The sequence below is a fragment of the Ischnura elegans genome, chromosome 1 (genome assembly GCF_921293095.1).
Source record: "Ischnura elegans chromosome 1, ioIscEleg1.1, whole genome shotgun sequence".
Classification (NCBI taxonomy): Eukaryota; Metazoa; Arthropoda; class Insecta; order Odonata; family Coenagrionidae; genus Ischnura; species Ischnura elegans.
Window position 1 is genome coordinate 158,467,875 of NC_060246.1, and position 22,811 is coordinate 158,490,685.

The following is a 22,811-nucleotide window of genomic DNA, read 5'->3' on the forward strand; positions in this document are numbered from 1 at the left end:
TATACGAATACTTTGATTAACAATTTTTGACGCAACCGATATAATACACCGGTGAACACTTGAAAAGACAACGTAAGTACCAACAGATTATGACGGTATAGAGAAATGTACAGTCCCGAGAATCGCCGATTCAAAAGCTTACATTGAAACCCCGGTCAAAATATTTCTGAAGCACGTCTTACGACCTTGGTTCACGCTGGCCGAGAAATAGTGAATTTAAAATTTGAGAGGCGAGAGAAATTCACTACACACAAAAATGGATATTTCATACGTTGCAAGTATTTTGCAAGTCCCAAAACATGACCAAACGAGAACGGTTCATGTAAACGAACTTCCCTCCGAAAAATATATTCACGATCATCACATCGATAACGATTACATTACGTAGCCTCAAACATCGAATAATATATGAGAAATACTTGATAAGTTTGGTCACGGGGTATGCGGTCTTGGGGGAGATACGGGGTCACTGGTTCTCAGCACTTCGTTGAACACGATTTTCCGCAAAATTAATTTACTTTACGGGTTCAACAGTCACTCGCTACAACAATTATTTTCACATGCCTAAAGTCGAAATCACACACCATATACAGCTGAGAGGAATGTAGAATATGCAAGCTGTTAACTTTTTGGGAACACTCCCGTACTCACCTCTTAACTCAATACAAGTTGCCGCCAGACTGATGAAAGATTTACAGGAGACGCATCGTGGGCCTCTTCGAGTGTCACGTGACAACTGACCGCCACGGTATATAGTTCCGATAAATTAAAAAAAAACAGTACAAAGCAAGCGAAATCATAACATCAATAACTTATAAAATATTTAAATCTATTAATTTTCATATTTGATGTTGCTTATTAATTTAATAATACGTTTAGGTGTGATTAGAAAATTGATTTGTTACGCGGAAGAACGAATTTTAATTTTAAGTCTTCGCGGAATAACTTTAGCGGAAAACTGTATCCTTACGCGAGGGCCTCGATGCAATTTTTCAACCTTTTTCGCGCGTAGACCTTCCAGAAAAATCATCCCATTGTGGGAGGGGGAAAAATCTGCTTCAAAGGTCATTCAAAGACGTCATCCACAAGATTATCATCATTTCGCGCGAGTATTGCATTATTCCATTGCCTCTCGTAACAGTCTGCTCCGCGACGTAAAATTGGGCAGTAGTCATGGCTATTTGATGTCGAGCCTGCCTTAATTCGACGGCCTCAGTAACTGCCCTACCCCGCCTCCTATCATGTCTAACCCCCCTCTAGTCTATTCGTCACGAACCTTGGTGCCATTTCAAGCAACTTATTTCTTGATTAGACAGCTGATAAACCAGCCAACCCTCTTCGTCAAGATCACCTTCTTCCTCAGCAGTTACGGAGTTGGTGTAAGAAGACTGTGCGAAGGAGACTACGAAAGAAACATAAAAACTCTTCGGATGGCCATTTACGTGAGTACGAAAATGTTTTATTGGCGGTAGAACAATTAATAGGATAAACTTACTTTGTAAAAGTCATGTGGGCTTTTTACGATGATGTTCGTACTTTTTTTACTGGTTGTATCAGTAGGGTGGGAAGAATCGAAAAAAAGTAATAGGCATTTGTAAAATCTCGCTATTTGAGATGTGATTTTTTCATTAAAATGGCAGTGCAATTAAAGGACGCAAACATCGGTCGCTCACTAATCTCCATGATAGTTTTGAAAGCATCAAAATTATTATTTAAATGAGATAATTTGCTGCACTTTTGAGTGGGTGGTTGTGTTGTTCGTTAATATTCAATCGGATTGTTTTTTTGTGTTGCTTATCACTTTTCATCTATTTACGGTTTCGAAAGTTCCACATATTACCTACATTAAGAACTTAATGGTAAAGATCAACTCATCCGCATTTGCGAGCAAGTATTTTCGTAATGTTTTTTCAATGAAATAATGGTAATAGCTTGAGGTCATTGGCGTGGTAGCGGTGGGAAAGTCAGGGAGGTATCAATTCCTCTTCCTATCGAAATTTTAGGGAGAATGATCATATGCGAAATCCCTCATAATGAACCCCTCCTACCCGGACATTTTATGTGTATGGCAGGAGCAGTCGTTGTACATCGTTGTTTAGGGGGTTCATTAACTTCCATACCGACTTGGTGGTGTGCAATACCTGTCAGTGATATTAGGTATGAAGCCTGATATACGTTGACGAGTGACTTTGTGGTTTTCATAAATTATTTTAAAAATTGTTCATTAATCTGTTCAAGAGAAAATTTTCATTGGTAAGCCACCTAAAAGCAATTGCAATATTTTCAATTTTCCCAGAAATTACATGGGTGGTTCTATCCCCACTACGTTACGACTGCGGCCTTGATTTGAATAACGGTAAAGGTAATATAGTAACACTCTCACACATGGCTAACACTAATGCGAAGCCTCTTCAAGTGTTTATTCAAGTGTCGAATGACTCTATTTCCTGTGCCGAGTCACATAACATTCCAAAAATAATTCAAAAGTCCATCTTGATGATTATTTTCTGTCATATGTGTGAATATTTTCGAGACCGCAACGATTTCAACAAGTTGGGCTAAACGATGAAATTTATAGTGCCTGAGAAGTATTTTTTTCTGCTGCTGCTTTCCCGTTGAGCTGCAGCGATGGCTTTTTCTCTCTGGGTTTCCGTCCGGGTTAGGTTCCCCAATTTCTGCCGACGTTTCGATGGACGCGTCTCACTAACAGTATGTCGGAAGTCAAGTCAAGAAAAATTCATGCATATTAATTGCCATTTCCGTAAATGCTGAGGGGCGGAAATGCTTCTCTAGGGCATAAAATTAACTGCAGGGGAATGGTGTGGCCAATTTTCTTCAATAAAAACCTCCGGTTTGCATAAATGTTACTTATTTCCTATTAACTTTCATCTGTTGAGGCGTTAGACCTATTTACCATTCACAATCAGTCTACAGGTATTTTCCACACGTTTATATGACCGGTTAGACCCAACTTCGCATTACTTCTTTTTGGGGCGAGTCGGGTAGACTCAACTGGATCTGAACCTCTCTGCTCGAGTAAAGTGCCCATATACTAATACATACCATTCTACCTCCTAACCTTTAAGCTCCTACCTTTTGTCCTTGCTTCGGCCTGCACAAACAAACCAAGACAAGGAATGAACTTCTCGGCCTAAGCTAGGATCTTATCTTTGAATAAATCCTATATTTTAAGCTTTGGTTTTTCTTTTGTCTCAAGATAGGATAGTTTTAATTGCCTAACTCTTGCAAAGCAGCTACGGTCTTCTACAACTCCTTACACACTTCTTAGAACTCATTTTCAGTGACGTCGCCTTGTCACAGCTCCGTTGTTTATTAGTAGCCAGCCCTAGTTAACCGCTTCGATTTATTATGCGAAAAAAATGTGCTCATACAAAAACTATCACTTAGTGCCCAACATCAGCGCTGATATTTAGTGTTAGTTTTTAAGAGGACGCATACCTCGAGCTCAATCGGTCTTTTTTGTGACGGATTACTAGCTTAAAACTCATGTACCAATTTGGAACTTTCAGGGTGCATAAAAGAGATCTGCAAGGCAGCTGAGATGGGTAAACATCAGGCTGAGACCCTGCAAGGAACCAAACCCGTGGATGCAGTCAGCAGGAAAAGAACGAGAGCTAAAGCACTGAAGGATTAAGTGAGGCATACTGATAAGTACCTACCTAAGACAGTAGTGAATTTGCGTAAAACGTGCAATTATAAGCATAAAAAAGGAGAATGTCGAGCATTTGGTAAAATTTTCAATAATTGTGGAAAGCAAAATCATTTGAAATTGCATGTAAAGTTAGAAAATTGTATAATAATACTAAAGTAAAATCAGTTGACTTATCTGCCCAAGACGTAAGTGTTGAACACGATCTTAATGATTTTGTAATTGAAAGTGTTGTGAGCAGTTTAAGTATACAGATGATTCGAATGTCTGGTCTGAGATTATTAATGCTAATGGTGTAAACGTCAAATTTAAACTAGATACCGGAGCTCGATTGAGTGTTCTGCCTTACAGAATACTGGACAATTGTAAAAGTGATAATTTGATGAAGGTGGAATTGAAACCCACGTCATTAATATTAGAATCATTTGATGGTCATAAAGTGAAGCCACTTGGAATGGCAAGTCAAAACACTACGCAGAGGAATTTTCAAATGTTCTGGATTTCTGGATTCCGGATTTGAGGTCCTCAACTGTAATATGCTGGGAAGGTTCATCAAGAATTGGTCTTTTTATTGAAAAGGATGAAAATGGACAGTTAAATCTACCTCTTTATCTAAATGAATTAATGAACCAGAACTTAACAACATCACTAAATCATGAAAAATAGGAGGTAAATTTTGCATTTTTTCACTTAAAAGTTATGAGAAAATGATTGCATGAGAAATACCTTTTTGTCATAACTTATCTTTTCCATCCACTTACAGAATTACCTGGTAGAATTGTAATATTGGGTCTGACTGAAAGACCCCATAGGAAATGAACACGAGCTATCGAACATGAGCTGATTTTTTTTGGAGAAGTTTGCGATGAAGATGGAGTAGCCTTAACTCTTGCAACTGAATGTCAGGCGAGGGAAGAGCATTGGGGGTTTCACTCTCCACCAAAATTTTTCCTTTACGGCAACTGCTGTTGATACATCTGTTGAGGAGACCACTAGCCCAGGGCAATCCATCCTCGAATACTCCATATTTCCAAATACATTGGAGTCCAGCTTATACAAACACATGCAACCCAAACATCTGCTTAATGCAAACAGCTCTAAGAGAAAATATTTTCAAAGAAATTGACTTCTTTATTTACAGTATAGTTATTTTCTTTAATATTTAGGTGCTAAGCACAGTATCATAATTCTTTCATGTGCACATTTTTAAGTATAGCACACAATATAAACAACAAAATCCATAAAATATTCAATATTTTATTTAAATTCAGTAACTGTACAGTGTTGAAAGTCATTAATTTAGAACAAGCGAAATAAAGAAAATTGAATTATTGCAATTAAACTCTATATAGAATTCTGATACTTTGGCCGACTTGCTATTAGGCATAAACTCAGTAATTACCGTTTGTCACAGTATCGGTAGACTCTAGGCCTATGTGTAGTTATGCCCTCGCCTCATTAGTTATATTCCATATCTAATGCCGGCAAAAAAATTTCGAATTTAACTTTCACCAAGATTCCAATGAAAAATATGTGTAGCTGGTTTAATGATTTGTACGATTTTCTCGTGTAGGAATTGCTAAGCTCCCCAGGAGAAAATTGCTGGCCTCATACCTGTTGGGAGTGTACGATGCATTAAATAGACAAAACAAAAAAGTAAGCTTTTCTTACTTTTGACAAGTATTTAGGTAACTGTTATTTTCTCTTTCTTTTTCCATCTCTCCCTCCCATTGCTGGCCTGAGGAGCTTCTGGATTCCCACATAACTTACTCACTCGTGTGACCATGTGAACCCATAATGGTTTTTGGCCTCGCAAACGAAACGCATTCACTCTTCTGTCATTTCTATTTCCAGTCCACATCTCTTTATATCCTTCGGCGCTTGGTCTCACAAACGCAGTGTTGGTCAGTCACTTGTCTTATCAATTGGCCTACAGTTAACAGGCTGTTTTATCATACCGGCTGTTAGTTGACAATTTAAAGATGGGAAAATATAGCCGACTAAAAAGAAATGGCCAGAAACTGGAAATAATGGAGACAGCGTTGGCGCAAGGGACCTGCTAACAGGCAAAACTCCAGATGATGATGATATCCATCTTAAAAAATTGCTTTTTATTGTTGCAATTATATCTGGCTCACTAGATATGTATAAATCTCTCTGTTATCTTTTTATTTCTGATTCTTTAAACTACCCTTCCTTGGACTACCCTTCCTACACCCTTTAGCAAGGATAGACGGAGCATATTTTAGAGCATAGGCGGGTAGGCCCTATCCTTCCTGGAGTGTAGGCTAAAGGTAGAAGAAGGGTTGGACCATTCTCAATGAAGGGTAAAGGAAGGGTAGGACTAATATGAAAACTAAAAATCCATAAACTAATATGAAAATAAAAAAAGTCGCAACATAATTATCGCAGCTAATCTCTTACAATTGCAACTAAATTAAACGAATGGGGATGAGTTGTAACACTGATTTCTAAAATTAGAAGACAGAAAAAAATTACCCTTCGTGTGGACTTGAATCCGGTACCCACACCCCGTGAGACCTTAACACCTACGGCTGCCAAGGTAGCCTTGCCTATATATTTATTTGTTTCAGAAAATAACATCGGGATTCAAATCCCGAACATCACTCTCGCGATGTCTCCTTGACAGCCACGTAGAAATATTAGGTCCTTTTCACACAATTATAGCAACTACTTTCCCTTAGAGGACTTTTATATATTTGTTGTGCATCCCGTCTAGCTTTGCTATCAAAGGCTGCTTATGTTATTTTACAGAGAAGAGGTTCCAAGGAAGGATGGACGAAGGATAGTCCTACACTTGCCTTACCGTTAATTGAGTGTAGAGGAAGGGCAGTCGGATGGCAGGGGAAGGAGTCCCAAGGAAGTGTATACCCTTCCCTTGCACTCAATAGATGTTGGATGAAGGATAGATGAATGGTAAGCGAAGTAGTTCCCAGGAAGGATACAAGAAGTATAGGCCTACCCTTCCCTTAATGCAGGGTAGATGGATGGAAAGCAAATGGGTTCCAAGGAAGGGTAGAAGAAGGTTTGTCCTTCCCTTCCCTTACCCTCCACGGAGTGTAGAACATGGATTGAACAAGGGTAACTACCCACCATGGTGGCTACTACCCTTCATTTACCTTTCATTTTACTCACAATGAGGAAGTTTATTTTTATCAGGGTGAAAAACCAATATGGAAAGTTTAAATTCATTTCTTAAATTTATTTAATTATTATTCTTTAATAAACTTTACAAAAATTCTTAAATTAAGTTAAATTAACTCCCTCGTTATTGTTATTCCAAATTGCTGATTGAAATTATCTTTTTGGACCTTCCTCATGGTAAAGGAAAGTAATGATTAATTTGTTGTGTTTATTCAAATGTCTTCACCAATCGGTCTTGGAATTGGCATGTTGCAACTCTCCTGTCAGTTTGGTAGCCATGGGGGGGTGGGGGGGGCTCCCCTTAAGCATTTAAAAGAGATGCTTTAAAACGAAAGATGGCCTCAATAAATAAAACAGCAATATTTATACTGTTTTTGAGTCCTTGAAAAACGAGTTCCCACACCTATCCGTTCGGCAAAGTATCTCTCTTAATTTGTCGTTTCTGTCGGACCCGGAAATGTAGTGGCGTTCTAATATCATGTTCTCCGTGTCACTGTTAAAGATATCCATTCTCAATTGCTCAAGCAATATAAGCTTGGCTCGTAGTCTTCGGTTTCTAGCGGCTCCTAACGTAATGCGCTAAACATTTATGTTAAGCTTCCTGCACACCCGTGGCAGTTTTTGACTAATTTCACAGCTTTCCTTTGTGTTTTATTAAGTTCAGCAATTAAGTCTTTCTACGCCGCATCCGATATCCTCGTTGCATATTTAAGATATGGTCGGACAATTGCGAAATACACAATACGCTTGACGAATGCTAACTTTTTCAGGGCTCTTGTGTGTTCCCAGCAATAGGTTCGAAGCCATCGTAACTCCTAGATACTTCACTTCATCTGTTATCTTTATGTTTACCCCAAAAATTACCCGAAATGAAATATTCCGTTTTGGTTTTACAGATGGCTCTATTCCAATTTTTAAGGCCGCAAAAATTAATTTGTGATCACATATACCGTCTATGACATCAATTTGTTTTATCAACTTAGGATGGCTTACTGATTAATGGTGGAATTTTTATTCCCTCTTGCGAGCTTGTCAACTATTTGTGCAAGTCTGTGATTTGCTAGTGCGTTTACTAAGATGTCGGTGATTCATATATTCCTTGATTTAGATTTTAGAGTGTAAGAATCAAAACTTATAGATGGGAGATTGAAAAAGTAAATGCAAATATTTGATTTTCTCATTGGAAAATAATATTATTTCGTCTCTTTTTTATTAGATTACCTTTCGGTCGGTTCTTTTCCTCGCTGGGTATAAGATGAGTGTATCTCCATGATGTGCTAATTAATTTAGATATAATAGCTTTCGCTGGAGTAAGCGTCTTGGATATTTGTTTTTTCCCTGTGTTACTGCTCCTAAATTTACTTCATGTGATGTGAGGATTTACGCATGTGTGGATTACCTCGGAGTTCAGAAAACTTTACTCCTCAAAACAATTCAGTATTGAATTTTTCTTAGTCACCACCATTATTATGTTGATAAAATCAATTGCATTCTCTTGCATATATTATGTTTAAAAAATTTAAAAAATTGATCACTTCGGACTTGATCCCTCGCAAGATTCCCATGATGTTACAGCGCACAGTATAGACCCACTCGGCTACGGAGCCATATATTGGTAAAAGGTAAACGGTGAGTCCAAATATGAATCCAAAGATAGGAAATGATATCTGCGGAGAGCAAAAAAGGGAATTTTCCTCATTAAAAATTGTATAACGACAGCAGTGTTTAATTGAGTTAATATGCGTTAAAGTGGATTTTAAAAATTGTTACTGCCATACCATGTAACTGAAAAAAAAATATTGCGGAAAGGTTCGTAACACCGACTTCGGAATACTACCGTAGTAAGTCTTCTCCTTAATCACTAGTCCATCTCACTCGTTGACTCCGGAGGGGATTCATTACAAGCTTTGTCAGGAAAGCGAATGAACCAGTCTTCTAGTGTCACTAAATCAAACTGAATTTTAACACTCAGTGGCATTATTTGCTGTGATATTTCACGTGTATGTTTTGTTCGCTATCGCTGATCGAAAAGCTTCAGCGTTTTGTAAGACAATATACTTAGACGAATCGGCCAACTTACGAGAGGAAGTAAAGTGACGTTCTGGACGTAGGTTTATTATCTAGCATGAGCTGCACAATTTATGTGGTATTAAACACTGCACATATCCCGCATACATTTCCCTTTAATGATGTTGTTCTAAAAATATTGCGGGAAGTGGGAATGTTGCTCAAATCTCGCTCCCAGTGGTGCAATAGAAAATACCGAAACTCGATTTCAAAACTGCGGCGAAAGTGGCGCCGCTCCATTTGTTGCAATAGTTTTGAATGCGACTGTACCTCTATGGGTGGCAACAGGAAACCCATACAACCTATCCCATTTTCCTACCTTCTTCCCCCATTTGGTAACTTACAATTTATCCGTTACAACTTACCATTGGGGCAGAGAATTTGGGTGATCATCTTCATGTATTATTTTCCTTGGTAGCCACGGGCTCCTACTTTTGGTGGAAAACTACAGTTTATCTAGACGTATACGATTTTGTTCTTCAAATAAACTCGCAGAATTATGGGTGTTTTGGAGGACGAAACATCTCTTGGTAACGGAGAACTTCTCCACCTTTATGTACTGTCTGTGTCTGGCCTCCTTTATCTAATGTTCATTTAACATTAGTTAATGACGTAACATTGTTTTCATGAAATAAACTATATGTTTTTGATGCCTTCATTTGCTCTTTGTTGATACTTCCTAATCATAATTATACCGTTCGACTACTCGCCTACTACATTTCTTGCATAGAATTTAGATTTTTTCAAAGCATACATTTCAGTCTCACTTGAAAGCATGTTTATGTTATCCTCGATAAATTTCATTTCGTTAATTTCATGGATGTTACGTTAATATTTCATACTTATATCTACGGGTAATGATGGCGGGCTTTTATTTTTTAAGTAAATGTTAATTTTTAAATCTCTTTCAACTTGTAACATTTTCATCTAGGTTGATGTTGAATACGGGCGGATCCAGGATTTCGTTCTGGCGGGGAGGGAACAAGCAAGGCCGTATCCAGTATTTGTTCTGGGGTGGGGGGCGCAAGGATACTTCGTAGCACAAAACGAATGCAATGATAATGGTACTGAATTGAAAGCCTTGCATGTAAAAGGGCCTGGGGGGCGCGTGTCCACGTACTCCCCCACCCCTAGTGTTCCCCCTAGATCCGCCTATGATATTGAATCCTGTTCAGCTTCGTTGTATGTAGCTGTTAGGACTAGATGGGAATTTCGCATGCATGTTAATTTCCTTCATTTTGGGAAACTGCTTTAAAAAATGGCACGACAAAATCACTTTGTCATTGCCTAGCTTATCAATTAATGAATTACAACACAAATGGTTATTTAATGACTTGATTTGCTCCTCCCAGGATATTAGTCACACGCATGAGTTCTATTAAATTTCGCGAACCATTGAACATTCGTAGGAAAGGTGGGGTATATGGGACTTTAATGTAATTTGTTGTTACGACTTGTACGTGCTTTGAATCGCATTGTCATTGATTGATTTTTAATATCTGCCTACTTTCATGAGCCTTATAAGCCCATATTTTAATATTTAAATAATTGGATTTAAAGTTGCCAGTTGTCAGTGGAAAGCCAACATTTCAAGCATTTTGTATGGGGACAAAACCGAGAAAAACTGATTATTAAACCACACCCTCGCAAATACCCTTTCTCTGACCCCTTTCCTTTCCTCCATCCCTCCCCTAAGCTATCAAATACAGAGAGGGGGTAAGTGGGTCCGAACCGAATAACACCACTGTTAACAGTGGTGTTATTCGGTTATCATGTATTACACTGTATTATACGTGTACTAGAGGACATTTGAAGCATATTTACAGTTAAAATACACAGAAATTACTGCTGTATTACGGTTAAATACAGCATCCGGTCTTCGTGTATTTTGACTGTATTACAGATGCAATACATGTGTATTCCACCTTGTGTGCTGTATGGGTTATTTATTGTATACTCAAGGGGGGTGGGCTGTGGCCTCCTCTGCCCTCTCTGGATTCGCCACTGGGCTCTATTATGCTATATGGCTGTCATTTTGTTCATGCTATAAATAGTTACTATTCTTAATATCTCCGAGGAATGCCATGGGCTTGTTAACATTTTTTTTCAATTACAATTGAAATTAGGGATGAAAATGTGATAGATCTGTTTTTTCCAGATTTTCAAACCATCTCCTTCTTCTCGAGGAATACGTGGCCAATGGGGTGACACCAATATCCTTTCGCAGGTAAGTTGATGACGTCATGATCGCTGAGCGGGTCACCGCTTCTCAGCTGCTTCTTAGGGAAGGTATTACGCGTGCGTGTCGTTTGGTTCGTTCTGATTTACTAATGTGAGAACTTCTCTACCCTAATGAGAATTTCTCCCCGCGCAAGAACAGGATTAAGAAGTACATCGACGTTGTCATCTCGTGTGGAACGGGCGGTAAATTCCGTGATTTTCCTTTGAACTGAAAAGAGTTAATTAAGGGGGGATTGGTGAGATGTTAAATGAAAACTTTCGGGCTGTGTCTTTCGCAAAGGGATTGGTGAGACCTAAAATCTATTCTTCGTCGACAATAATATTTCTCTTACATCGTCATTAATTTTTTTAAATAATGTACTTAAGCGATACACTTAACTTTGCCACAGCCAGAACGAGGCCAGCTCCTATATAACTTGGGATTAACGTCAGACTGTGGTGCCCACCTGCAGTGACGCAGCTAGGGGGGGATTTCGGGGGATAACCCCCCCCCCCCCCAGAGCTCAGGGAAATTTTTAAGTTTTATCCATTTTACTTAATTGGATTGATATTACTAATAGAATAGTGTGAGGATTAATAAAATATCCCTCAGAATGCCGTAAAACTCACCATTTTGAACCATTTATCTTAAAATTCCGCAATTTATTAATCTCGCACCTAAGGCTTATCCTGGTGCGTATACCACAACCCCACACGCACCGGTTTCAGTTGCCCCTGAACCCCCCCGGCCTTAATTCCTAGCTGTGCCCCTGCCCACTTGGCCCTCGCAATCATCCCGTTGAATCCATTAGAGTGATACCATAAGAGCATAGCAAGCGAGTGGTGCAGGGCCACCAACACATATGGGCGTAACTTGCCCAGGGTATTTGGCAGGGGGTGCCATATGGTACCACTCGCCCTCCAGGTGACCCATAGTGCAGATATTTCTCATCAGCTTTACCTTCTCAAGCCTTCTATTTGACGACAGTTCATGTAAAATATATAGGTAGTGAAAATATTGATATTTTGATTTACCACTTTACTCTATTTTTTATTTTATTTTTTAAATTTATTTTTGAGGTATGCATCATTTTTTGGGGAAATAAAGTATCAAGAATCATTTTTCAAATAGATGCAATAGTCTGGTGCAAGTTGGGTGGTCATGGCTTCCTAAGAGGAGTATGTCACTTTTATTGAGGGAGATGGCTATCCCTGAGAGCAAATGAAGGGTCGTCAGCTGTGTTTGGCAAGTGCAGTATTCAAAGGACATTCTACTCTGGCTCACCTGAATTTTTAATGGCTGAAGACACATCCCATGTGGTAGTAATAAGAATAGTTATTCTGTTCGCATCAGGGAAAATCACTGTTACTAACCATAGTTACAGTAGGGAATGACTTTGGGAAGTATAGTCTCCAGTGTATCGGTCACGTGTTCAATTTGTGGAAATGTTATTTTGATACTTCCGCTAACTGTGCCTGTATTCCAATTCCTGATGGCCCAGTAACCAATTATAATAAGTCAAACTCAACAATTCCAATAAGTGTGTCATTGCATTCAGACAATCATGTTCTGAAGTCCACTCTGACATTCATTTGTGGTCATTGCCATGTTATCCTTTTATGGATGGGGGGGGGGGGGGGTAAGTAATCGGCACACGACAGTATTATCACTTTAATGGTGAATAAATATAGTAAGGCATTTACATTGTGCCATTCATAAGTTAACTTTCTCTAAGATATGGTGTTTTAGGTTTTCCTGAGAAGAGCATATACCAAATATCAATCAATTACTTTGTTATTAATCATAATCATCTCTACTTACCTCTGTAAAAATTTAACTTGCAAAACCTATTTCATAAAACAGGAAAAAGACTGTATACAAGATATCTACATCCTTAGCTGCAAAAAAATTGACTAATAATGAACTAATGACATCGGTTCCAATAGAAAAGAAAACAGCAATTTCAATAGTTTGAAGTGGTTGCTAGAGTGTTGGCTTCCCACCCGGTGGGCCTGGGTTCAAATCCCGGCAGCAGCAGAGAATTTTCAGAGACTGCCCGATCCCTGCTTGAATGTTGTGTGGAGGACATTTCAAGCGCAACACTCCGTCCGTCGGATGGGACGTTAAGCCGTGGTCCCTTCTTTGGCGCCTTTCATTAAGAGCAGGCTAATGCCGACGCCAGGTTTCTCTCCACCCTTCCTTACCTACCCCTTCCCTCATGGCGCAAATGACCTCAGCTGTCATCTCCTCTCAGCGGTCGCCTCCTCCAAATACCATACCACCAATAGTTTTAATACAAATTGTAAGACATTGCTCATTGATTTTTGAAGTTAATAGTTAACATTAATTCAATTACAGTAAAACCTCTATGTAGTGAACCTCTTTACATCGTAAACCTCTATACATCGTACCAACCCTCTGGTCCCGTCAGATTTACATGTAAAATTATAGGCAAACCTCTCTATAGTGAACCTCTTTATATCGTAAAACCTCTATATATCATAGCAACGAGACACCCCCGAGACGGCCTAACTACCTCCGCATTTCGTACCGAGACAACTAGAGACCATTAATGCAGCCGCGATAACGAACATGGAATGACATTTTCAGCAATAAATGTTTCACGCTTATTCTTTTCTTTTACACCTTTACTATACTGTAATTTTCACGTTAACCATTAGTTATGGCCGTTTTGTTCCATATGAGAGCATACCTAACAGTAAATAAGAAAAAGGCTACAAACTATCCTAATCATTTTAAGTGCCAGCAAATGAAGACAGAACGCATCGTTTTCTCTCGAATCATGGTAAAAATTGCGCGATAGCACTCGCTTTCTGTTACTTATGGCTTTATTTTCCTGTAAATGCTTACATATTATGTTCAATTAATATAAGGGGCGATCAGCGCAGCCTATAATCCTTTGTCGGTGGAAATATTTCAACTAACTTCACTCCCATTCATGGAGACATTATTACTCAACCGCATTGCTACTTCCGTTTCTAAAATGAAAATATTTCATGAATTTACTGTGACTCGAAATAAATCAAATACAGTTTTGCAATTATTTTATTCCCATATTTCCCGGTGTAGCACTTTCTCACTGCCGCCTTGGTATTTTTTTCGATGCTTTCGTGAACGATCGCATATTGCGCTTAGCGACAGTCATATGTCTTGCGTGCGTATTTATGCCGCGAAATCTGACTCTTCCATCGGGAGTCCGGGACGTCAATTTCAAGCAATACTGAACGAACATCACTCCATGCGCGACAATGTTAGGTGAAGGAGACAGCTAATTAGCTGATACGCGGTAGAGCAATGAAATTTTTTACCGTAGCCGCCGCATTCTGAAGTAGTTCGCCCAGCATTCTCACTAGGAAATCATGTCGTTTTGCAGACCTAGCGTTTCTTTGTGCCCTCGACAGAATTTTTCTACAGAACTCTATGAGCATTGTATTTTAGAGAAAGGGAATTCGACGAAATTTTCAAAATTACGCTCAACATCTTGTTTATTTTTTGCAATTGTTTATTTATTTTTTATAATCTTTAACAAGTCATACGTTATAAGAATGATAAATCAATTTTCTAAAATATATTATAAGGAGTATTTTCAATTGTTTGCCATAAAATATGAAAACATACGAAAAGTACTTAATTAATTATAAGCTACTGATGACGGATTCGACAGATAAAACAAGGCGGCTGCTTGACATTACCACATTCCGAGGAATTTTCCGAGCCATCGACGAGGGCATGCAGGAGAAAGATGTAGCAGTGACCTTTGGAATGGCATCATTTACCCTGACATCTATTTTAAACAACCCAGGAAAAACAGAAGAAACTGTATATCTAGGCTGCACAAATAAAAAATGTGGGCAGTGAAATAAGAGGATTAAGGAATTATTTTAAGAAATATAAAAGTTGTGTACTTCCACCAAACACTACTAGTAAATTACAACCCTTAGACCAGGGAATTATTTCTTTGTTCAAAAGACATTATCAAAAACAGCTGGTGATTTATTTTTTATGGAGAGTGAATAGTGAAAACGACTTTAAAAGTGCTCGTGGAACATCCTTCAGACTATGAACAGGCTGTGCCTTTCGTGGAAGGAATCAATATCCTCAATTTTTGAGAAATGCTTCATTAATGGTGGTAGCAAACAGGAGGAAACTGAGATATTTGAGAATGAACCTACAGAGTACGATAAAATCAACAAAATAGTTGACACAAATTCAACATTTGAAGACTTTGTAAATGCTAATAATGATTTATTCATATGTTCCCCACATGAGTTGGAAGGTAGTGGTGAAGGAGATGTATACATATTGCACGATACAGGAAAAGATGGATTTAGAGGAAGATGTTGGTAATGAGGAATCAATTACAGTTCCCACCAAAAAAGAGGTTTAGGATTCATTGTATGTAATTGAATGGTTTTTATCAAGCATGGAGGAATGCGATCATAATATGATTATATTCAATAGAATTGAAAACATTATATCGAAAGAGTTTCAAAAAAGGCTTAAGCAAACCCAATAACTAATTTCTTTCCTAAAAAGCCCTCTTGAACAAGTTACTTTTACCTTTGTGTGATCATTAAATTGTAAATATATGTTCACTAATGCATGCATGTATGTTTAAATATATTATTATTATGGTTTATTAATAAAATGGTTCCTATCACTAAAACCTCTCTATAGTGAACCTCCATACATCAAATTGCCCAAATTTTGGTCCCCTCCATTACGATGTAAAGAGGTTTTACTGTAATTTACTATGCGCAGGCATAAAAGAAATTATGAACACTAAATTAAAATTGGTTGACCAGAATCTTGCTGGAGGTATGTATCCTGCAATTTTAATTACTTTCAAAGCATCTGGCCAAAATATTTTCTAATGAGCCATAGTATACAGCTTTCTGCCTTACCTCTGTATACAGTGGGACCGACTACATGGGGCCTGAGGTGGCCCGGGCCCCCCTAAAAATTCGTTACAGATGTGAGGAAAAAATATGTCAGGCATGTCGATTTTCCCCGGAGTGTCCAGGTATCGAGATTCGAGTGATTAGGGTTCTAATGTTGATCATGTGACTCTTCTAAAATAATAAAAAACTCAAAATTCACTGCTTATAAAATTTACTGGGGCAAAGTACCCGGTTTGGGCCCCCCCAATATTTTTTGTAAGTCGGCACCCCGTCTGTGTAACATTCCAAATGTCGAAATACAACAATATAATACAATAATAGGGAATCTGTAATAATAGCTTGCTTTGAAAAATATTCCGTGATTCTGGTAATTGAATATAAACTTGCATTAGTCTGAAATGCATTAGAATATCTACTTTGGGCTGCAGCTTACACACCTGAGGAGCCAAAGCTTATTTTTCTGCTTGGGAACATAAGTTTACATCTATTTTTTTCATCTCTAAACAAAGATAAAGGAAAAATGTTTTCATAGAAGAATGAAGCTTGACAAAAAATAGATTTAATATTGTATTATCTATATTAGTTATTTCATTTTTTTAGTTCTATACAATGTTAATTTGAGTTTAATGTGTCGTGATTTCCCCTGAAATGTCAGTTCGTATGAGATAATCTTTCAATCTCAAAGTCAAACCCCCGTACAATTCATTCTCCTCTTGAAACACACAAAGGCTGTCCCAATAGTTAAAATCACACACTGCTAGTACATATTGCATTTCTAAGGGCATGAACATTTATTTAGCCCCCTTATTTGAGGGAAATATTTTTATGGAAAGCTCTCAAATTGAAAATTTAAGGAATTCCATGATTAATTGTGCATGTCTGATTTAAAGATACCTAGATTGAAGCTTTCTGATGATTATTAAAAATATCTCACATACGGGTGTATGCCGCGTGTCGTAAAGGAGATAGCCCTGACGTTTCGCGACCGACTGCTGGTCACTTTTTCAAGGGAATAAAATTATAACTTAATTAAATATTTAAAACTTTAAATTATTAAGCTGACATAGTGATGTATCTTCATAGATTGTGGTTAACATCAATACATAGTAGTATTTTTCTGTGAGGTGAGGAGTTGGGGGAGCTGTGTTTTGGCAATCAATTTTCGTGTGCTTTGCATGAAATTCACCAAGGGGATCGGAGAGTCCATTAGGTATTCACAATTTAAGTTTCAGAAGTGCAATTACATAAGCCTTGAATAGAAATTGCCTGGTACCTTGAAAAATTATTGCTACATCCACATTTTTAAGATTAATAAATAGGAAGAGGGTGGCATCCATACCTTGGGTTGAAATACCATTTAAACATCATTGCCATAATGTACAAGAAACTAAAATGATGAAAGTTGGCCAATAATATAAGTGAAATTTATTAATGACCTATTTTCTCTAAGAATTAATAATAATTGAAAAATACGCTATAAAAAGTAATATACTTAAATAGCACTTAGTTTTGGTCATGAAGGTCTTTGCTATGGGCATGATGATGAGTCAATTACAAGAAAACTTGTCACACTTTTAATTTATAAGCTTGCTCCCTGATGGACATTCCAATGCACAAACTCAAAGCCAAAATCACACACTCTGAATTAAATTAAAAATATGTATTACATGTACTCCACATCATTCACCTGATGGACTGGAGCAAGGACGGACTACAAAATCCTGCAAATAACCTGAAAAAGAGGTCCCTCACTTTAGATGAGTAACATGGAGAAAAACTCTCTGATCAGCAGCGGAAATGGAGGGGCGTAATACCATGGCCTAAACACACCAGTAATCCTCTCCCTATGCATTTTTAGAATCCTAAATTACGAGTGTCCTAAGAAATACATTCCAATAAAAATTAATTTAAATCTTTAAGGATGCAAGCACTTCTTAATATTAATGATTGCTAAAAGATTAACCTTATAATACTGCTGTGTCGATTCTAGGGACAGCATAATTTTGAATCTCTACATCAGAGAAAAACTACAGGTAAGTAATCTAAAGGCAGTGGCGTAGGGAAGGGGGGGAGGTCTATGGGGGTCCGGACCACCCTCCCAAAAATATGAAAACATATTTACTTGGAATGTATTTCTTGCTTCATGAAAGAAAACAAAATTATTTGAAAAATCCTAAATTTGCAAAAGATCATTTTGAAAAATGAAGTTTTTTAGATAATTAAAGGGTTGAAACTAGTTCCAAAACCATTTTCTTATCTTCCCAGGCAGCATCAAGAGTCAGTTTTACATCACTCTGATATCGTTTTGATACCACCAACATCACTTTTACGTCAGGTGAGTTTGCCGAAGCAAAAACGCCATATGTTAGATATCTTTTCCTGGTGTAAAAGTGATATCGTTTGAAGTATCTGAAAGTGATATTGAATACATATATTTGTCTGATGTAAAAATGATATCAGTGGAGCAGCGAAATAGAGGATGTAAAAACGATATGAGGCCTGGTGACATGCAATAAGTATGGCTTTATTCATGAAAGATTCTCATGGTCTTGTTTGGGGCTTGCCAATTATATAGCCATGGACTCCTATTAATTGCATGTAGGGCCACTCGGAGACGTTCGCTCTCCTTGGGACTATATCCCCAACATTCATTCCCATACAAAAAAATCTGTGCTGTGGCTGTACTAAAGCTGCACTGTAACTGTGCTAAAAGGGCTGTACTGTGACTCTACTTAAACTGCACTTGAATTGAAACATCACAGTACAGTTATAGCACGGTCAGAGTGCAGTTGCCATAGCACAGTCAGAGTGGAGTTGTCATAGCACAGTCACAGTGGAGTTGCCATAGCACAGTCACAGTGGAGTTGTCATAGCACAGTCAGAGTACAGTTGCCTTAGCACAGTCATAGTGCAGTTGCCATAGCACAGCCACAGTGCAGCTGCCATAGCACAGTTTTTACTGTAATACTCTTTCCATGAATCAATAATTGAGTCTTGATGTGGCTATTGCATTCCCTGTATATCTTATTGAAAACAAGAAGCAGAATTAAATCAAGATAGGACAATTAGCAGAGATATATAGTTCCCTTTTTGGGTGTTTGAAGATTGGTTGCCTGATCCAATCAGAAAACAGCAAAGAGATAACAGTGGCCAAAACGACTACACTCATTCGAATGTTGACTAGTCTAAGGAAAGATAAACCATATTCCTAACAGACACTCACTGAATTTGTTATGTTCCACTTCCTTAATATGAACAAAGTTTATGGTACTAAAAATATTGCTATCGAAGCACTTAGGTTCTATGAGAAAAATTGACAAATCCTATTCTGCACATCAACGGGCACTCAACATAATAACCACCAAAATTTACGTCAGTGCTATTTGTCTAGTTGCCACAAATATGCCCACCTTGATAGTTTTTGTTGATGAAGTTTCAGTACTACCCATACAAAAAAATCTGTGCTGCGACTGCACTAAATGTGCACTGTAACTGGACTAAACTCTGTGTTTAGCACAGTCACAGTACACTTTTCTGTACTAGACTGTACTATGGCAGCTAGAATTTGAGAAGAACTGTACTGTAACAGTGCTGGATCACTGTGCTTGAACTGTGCTAGAGCTCAGACTGCACTTTGACTGGGCTGGGTAACATCACTGGAGCTGTACTATGGCTCAAACTGGACTGTGACTGGGTTGGGTAACTGGACTGGAACTGTACTATAGCTCAAACTGGACTGTGACAGGGCTAGAAAACATGACTGGAAGTGTACTGTGGCTAAAAGTGGACTGTGACTGGGCTGGGTAACATGACTGGATCTGTACTATGGCTCAAACCACTGCGACAGGGCTGGACTTAAACTAGTCATTGACAGGAGAAAGTATTTCCTATATTATTTCATATCACGATCAACTATCATTTCCATGAGAATATGAATGCGTAAATTATATAAAAATTTATGCTGACATTACAGCGGCAATGCATAGCTCCAGCTTGCTTATTATTTTGGTAAAGTATGGTCAATTTCTTCGCGAGAGCCGACATCAGCTGTAAACACCCCCCTTCACTGGGAGGACGAGTGGGTGGAGAACGGAGGGGATCAGCTGGTGACGCAAGGCGCAGGAGGAGGAGAAGGCGGCGCGGAGAGAGGGGAAGTCGTGGCCATAGAGGGAGAAGAGGTGCCCGCCCCCCCCTGTGGTCCTCAATCCCCTCCGCCCCCTGCCCCTCATCAAGACGACACCGCTCCCCCATTGGAGGCGGAAGGAGTCGTCCCCACTGAACCCCCTCCCCTTCCCCGTCGTTATCTTCACAGATTACGACCCAGAAGAGGACGTCGCGAATCACCGCCCTACGTGATCCCCCCTCCCGCACCCTCTCACCGCTATTATCTACGCCCGCGGGAGGCGCTGACAAGATGGGAGGAGGAAGAAGAGGATATGGTGGACCCCTAAACATTTTGGGTTGGCTGGTGTGTTGTTGTGTTGTGGTTTGGACCCTATTAGGGGCCAAGAGGTGATGCCGTTGAATAGTACAATATTGTTTGAAAGACAGCGGGATGTAGTGTTAACTGAACATTCATGGATGGTAGTTATAAATTTTGATCTGGGTTCCATGAAAGAGGAATATAAAAGGATTAGAATCATTTTCGATGAAGTAAGAGGTAGGATGGGAGAGGAAGTTAGGCAGAGCTATGGTCGGGGATGTATTTTAGCGTTAGAAAGGATGGATAGGGAATACCAACATGTCAAGGAGGAGATGGAGACATTGATGGACTTGGTCGAGAAGTGAAGAAACCGGCGGGGTTGGATAAATTTTGGGGGCTGAATTTTGTGGGTGAAATACTGAGCTGTTTTTTTAATCTACCTATCTATTTCTATCATGTATGGGCTCTGCAGGAAAAGTTATTATTACCATAGTTTTTAATGCGAAAATGAATTCTAAGTGTTTTTTTTAGTTGGAATTTTCAATGGAACATGAACTTTTTAATTCTCATATGATTAGTAGTCGATTTTAGATGGTGTTGTTGCATAAACTTTATAATTTGTGAAACTATGTATTTTATGGACAGTACATTGTGTGGGTAGTATTGTAATAGTTTTATGTATCTAAATTTTGTAGGCTGAATTCATTTGGATGAATCGCTGAATATAAACAATAATTCTTTATAATTCAGCGATTCACTTTTGGGGGGAAGTGATGTAAGGAAGTCGCTCGCCGTCTTGTGCCAGCTCGGTTCCGCTCTCGGTGTAATGGAAGAATCGCAGAGTCACGTTCGAGTGGTGGGTCCAGTATCTGAAACTCATAACACGTTGCAACCTCTTGCGTGGGATCCATCCTCGTGCATGACTCTGACACCTTACTCCGATTAATAACTTGCAACTGGCTCTCGCGTGGGAATTGGTCTCCGCGTATTCCTCCAACACTTTATGCCGTAACACGTTGCAGTATCTTGGCGTGGGAAGGCGTATGATGTGCAAAATCATGCGGCCTCTTTCTGGCCAATAGGAGGACGCTGAGAGGGTCACGAGACGGACGCGACACGGGGGGAAGCCTCTTGGAGGGAATAGACTGGAGAGTCTTACGCTGTATCTCAGAGGGGGAGTTTGTATCTGTGCTAGTGACAATTAAACGTGTGGAACCAGACTTGTCATATCAATCTGTCTTCTACGAACCTGGCCCTTCCTATAAGCTTAGTGCTTACAAACCTATGAATCAAATTTATTCTACTCCACAAATATGTTCCAGCATAAAAGCTTTCCGGTGTCCCATCAATTGATTAATTTTAAGTGCCACAATAGAATAAAATGTGATATCTTGGGATAAAATTATTTGTATTTTCTCTCAGACGGTGGTTCAACCCCTCTGACCTTTGGTCCGTGTCCCCCCCAACATATCGTCCTGGCTATGCCCCTGGTAACAGGGGTGGGGGTTTAGTTGAGTGGCAGGGGTGGATTTAGTCTCAAATTAGGGTTGGGGGGTCATAACCTAAGTCCGGGGAGTGTGGAATTCCCTCAAAGTAGGGCACGCATTAGCATATACACTCCCTTTACTTCTTTAAATGGTTACAAAAACTATTCCACTGATAAAAATTGAATTTTTTGATAGAATTTTGGGGGTCATGATGTCTTAACAACCCCATGTTAGCCTCATCTGTTTTCGCAGGATATTTTTGTCAGCTTACTGAGGGTGAGACATTGTAGAGCCATGGAAGGGATTACCTTCCTATATAGTTTACAATTTTACTTGAATTTACATGAAAACTATTTTCTTCACTCACATAGTCACAATGTGAATGATGTATCCCGTGAATTTCTGCTCCGCAGACATATTCATTTCAGGTGCCCACCCCCACGTTACTTCACACTTCATGCTCATATTCATGACAGCAGCCCTGGTCAGGGGGGCAGCTAGGAATTAAGGCTAGGGGGGGTTTCAGGTGCAACTAGTAGTGGGGTGCCTGGGGGTGTGGTATACACACCAGGGTAAGTGGAAGGTGAGGGTGCCCTCTGCCAGAAAAAAAATAAGATAAATGGTTCAAAATGTTCAGTTTTACAGCCTTCTGAGGGATAATTTGTTAATCCTTACACTATTCTATAAGCAATATTAATCCAATTAAGTAAAATAGATTTAACTTAAACATTTCTCTGAGCTCTGGGGGGGGTTTTATCCCCCAAGGCCCCCTTGTCGCTGCGCCACTGGCCCCGGTGAACACCACGATGAATTGCCGGTCAGTGTTATTGACAAATGACACAAAAGAGAAAGACAT

At 39.0% G+C, this 22,811-nt stretch overlaps 1 long non-coding RNA gene across 1 annotated transcript; it reads left to right on the forward strand.

Annotated features, from left to right (window-relative positions):
• The first annotated feature begins 1,288 nt into the window (after positions 1 to 1,288).
• Positions 1,289 to 11,129, forward strand: LOC124153851. The gene is made up of 4 exons (XR_006863773.1): positions 1,289 to 1,442; positions 3,531 to 3,655; positions 6,446 to 6,607; positions 11,061 to 11,129. It is a non-coding gene; the product is annotated as an uncharacterized LOC124153851 (long non-coding RNA).
• The last annotated feature ends 11,682 nt before the right edge of the window (positions 11,130 to 22,811 follow it).